This window comes from Orycteropus afer, unplaced genomic scaffold, assembly GCF_000298275.1.
Source record: "Orycteropus afer afer isolate SDZICR_OR568_19922 unplaced genomic scaffold, OryAfe1.0 scaffold00879, whole genome shotgun sequence".
In the NCBI taxonomy this organism is placed as follows: Eukaryota; Metazoa; Chordata; class Mammalia; order Tubulidentata; family Orycteropodidae; genus Orycteropus; species Orycteropus afer.
This window is the reverse complement of record NW_006922466.1, coordinates 597,839-601,851: the sequence shown is the minus strand read 5'-3', so window position 1 is coordinate 601,851 and position 4,013 is coordinate 597,839.

Genomic DNA, 4,013 nt, shown 5'->3' with positions numbered 1-4,013 from the left:
AGCTCTTGGCCTGGGTTTGGCTGAAGATATTGAGCTCTTGTTAATATTAGTTAATACTATGTTAACTAATAATATTGAGCAGTTTTGTTTTGATGTACTTACTTGACATCCACATCTCTTTTTGGTGAAATATCCATTCAAATCTCCTGCACATTTCGTATTTGTTTTATGCTATTGAGTTTTGAGAATTCTTTATAAATTATGATTATAAGTTATCAGATATGCATTTTCCAAATATTTTATTCATTATGTGGCTTATATATTTATTTTCTTAACCATTTCTCTCAAAAAGATTTCAATTTTGATAAATTTTTCATTATTATTATTTATTATTATTATTTGCTTCGTATCCCAGCTATGAAAATTTACCTAACCCAGAGCCACAAGCTTGCTTTCTACATTTTCTTTCAGATATTTTAAAATTTTAACTTTACCTTCAGGCTTATGTGAGCTAATTTTAAAATTAACTATTCTATATATATGGTATGAGTTATGGCATCATGTTAGTTATCATTTATTTATTTAGATATGGCACACGAGTATCCGATTTTCCAGTACAATTTGTTTAAATTAATGTGTTTTCTCAACTGAAGTATATTGACACTGTTGTCCAATTCAATAGATATTAAGCTTGCATGGTAAAGTCTATTTTGCTCCATTGATCTTTTCTGTATTATTTTTTTTAAAAAATCTATAAATGTGGCATTATAGTACATCTTAGAACCAACTATGGGTTCATCAACTTTATTCTTTTATTTATTTGTTTGCTTGCTTGTTTATTTATTACTAGGCTTCATCTAGTAAATGTATTCTGTGAAAAATTAGTTAATATTTTGAACTTTGTGCTCTATATTCTCTGCTGCAACTGCTCAACTTTGCTATTGCAGTACAAAAGCAGACATAGGAAACATAAATTAATGAGTTTGGCTCTTTTCCAATAAAATTGTAAATATCAACTGAAATTTTAATGTCATATAATTTTTAGATATCACAAAATATAATTCTTTTTCTTTTCCCAACCATTTAAAGATGTAAAAGCAGTATTAGCTCATACCACTGTAGCAGTATTGTTGGGCTGACTGTGATGTATATGCTGTAGTTTACTGACTCCTGGTTTAGAACAATTACTCTAAGATGAATGCTAATATGTATAAATTTAATTTCCATTTATAACTCCTTATTCCTATCATTATTTATTTTATTTTTTTAAGACACCTTAATGGTACAGTACTTATATGTGTGGCTGCCAACAAAAGGTCAGCAGTTTGAACTCATCAAACAATAAGGAGAATGATTTAGCAGTCTGCTTCTGTAAAGATTAAAACCAAAACCAAACTCACTGCTGTGAAGTCAGATTCAACTCATAGTGACTCCTCCTTGGGTTTCTGAGGCAGTATCACTATGGGAGTAGATTGCCCAACGTTCCTTCTAAGGAGTCGCTGGTCGGTTTGAACCGCTTGGAAAATCTAGGCGTCAATTCTCTTCTGTCCCTTAGGGTCACTGAGTTGGAATCAAGTGACTAGTGATGAGTTTGGTTTTCTTGGTTTCATTTTTCTTTAGAAAATTATCTTTTAGATCTCTCACTCACTCTCTCTCTCTCTCTAGTCTTTTTGTCCATATTTTTACTTTCTAAAACCAAACAAAGAAAAAACAAACTCACTGCAGTCTAATAGAATCCGACTCATAGAGGGACTCCTCCTTGGATTTCTGAGGCAGTATGTTTACGGAGTTCTGGTAACAGTGCCTACAGCACTTGACTGCTAACCAGAAGGCTGATGGTTCAAACCCACCAGCCACTCCTCGGAAGGAAAGTTAGGCAATCTACTTCTGTAGTGATACTGCCTTGGTGAGTCAGGTCTGACTAGATGGCACATAACAACAACAACATCTCTATGGAAGTAGATTGTCCAATTTTCTTTCTGAGGAGTGGCTGGTGGCTGGTGGGTTTGAACCGCCAGATCTGGTTAGGAGTCAAATGCCTTAGGCACTATGCCACCAGAGCTCCTTTCTCTTTCTAGAACTGCTAATTTCTTTGTGTAAATTTAAATTGTTCTCTGGTAGCCTATTCATTCTACCTGAAGAACTACCTTTACCATGTATTGAATCCAATTGTGAAATGGATTATCTCAGTCATTGGTCAGAAAGTGAAGGTTTTGTTTTTGTGTTTTTCTTTTTGTCTTGTTTCTTTCAAATATATTCTCACTGGGTATAGAAGCCTATGTTGAATTTCCTTTTACTTCCTGTTGTTGTTATTTGCCATCGAGTCAGACCTGATTCCTAGCGACCCCTTCTTGGGTTTCTGAGGCAGTATCTCTACAGAAGTAGATTGCCCAAACTTTCTTCCGTGGAGTGGCCTTAGGCACTAGACTACCAGAGCTCTTTTTACCTCCTAGAACTTTAAAAATGTTACTTAGTTTTCTTGTGGCTTGCATAGTTTCTGAATAGAATATCCCCTTCTTTACCCCTTTGGCTGAGCTTAAGCATTTAAGTTTTCCTTTTTTGTTTTTCTGCAATGAGATTATAATGTGTCTTGGTTCTGTTTTTGGTGGTAGTGGTTTGACGTTACTGTTGTGCACTCTGCTATGAATATTCTATTTTCGCTTCTATAGTTTAATGTTTTCCAATATTCTGGGAAAATATTGTTCATTTTCTTTTCAAATATTTCTTAAATTCCTTCTCTCTCTCTCTCTCTCTCTCTCTCTCTCTCTTGTTTTCTTCTTGTACTCCAATCACATGTATGGTAGTTCATTTAATATTCTCTAAAATCAGTAAATTCCTCCCACCATTCTTGGGTTTAGTTTTCAGGATGTGTAATGTGTATCAATGCACGGTTATGTTCACTTATCTTTTTTCCACCAAATGCTGTCTAGCCTAATGATAAGCTTCTCAAACTATTGAAGTAAGTGAAAAGCTGTAACTCTATTTTGTAGCATCTCTGAGTGACTCAGTTAAAGTGTAACTCCATTTTGTAGCCCCTACAGTGGTGCACTTACCCACTCATCTTCTCTCATCTTGGAAAGTCCCATTAGCAAGCTCTTAGCTCTTGGAAAGTACCCAGAACCAGGATGTGGGTCTGTACCCAGAACCAGGATGTGGGTCTGTACCCAGAATCAGGATGTTTAAATTTAACTTGGCAGTTTCTTGCTTCTGTAACACTTGCTTGCTTCATGCTGTGGTTTTAAGCTTCTGTAAGACCTGCTTGCTTTAAGCTGCGATTTTAAGCTTCACAAGCTTGCCTGAAGCGAGACTCGGGGCTACAGTAGAGGAGAACACTTTAGTTCCCCCCAGCCTAGCTAGCTGAATAAAGACTCTCCAAAATTCTGGACATTATAGTGGTCATCATTTTTTTGAACCCATAACACTATTCACTGTGGTCACACATGCATATACATAAGCATATACATACACATAAATGGGCACACATATATATATTTTTTCTAGTATTTCCATTATTTCCATTTGGTATATCCTTATTGTATTCATTATAGTTGTTGATTGTTGTCTTCCTTCATTGTCAAATGGAAAATAATGTGTACTGTGTTTTAATTTTTATTTATTTATTTTATTTAAGGCCTTATCCTGGTCTAGAATTCATCTAATTGTGTGGCATCGTAACACTAATTCTCTGATGAGATCGGGGAAAATTCAAATTGGAAATGATCTGATTTTTTTTTCCTAGTCCTACATATAGGGCCGTTACTGTAGTATAGCAGCAGTAAAAACTCTCCTAGAAACAGCTTAAAGTGCCCTTCCCACCTAGTAGCGTTATGCTTGACTTCCATAGCTAGACCTCTTCCTTCTTAGGAAATAATTAGCTTAGAAATTGGGGGTATGCCTAGCCTTGCTAAGGTAAACACCAGTTTTACATTTTTACCTGCCCCTCCTTGATGACACTACTTCCAGGTTTTGAGTCTCTCCTTACACTGATCCATAGAGAAGAAACAAGATGCTGGGGCCTGCAATCTGGCAGAAACTGGTCTTGATTGCATGATCCTAAGCAGAAGAGGCCAGTT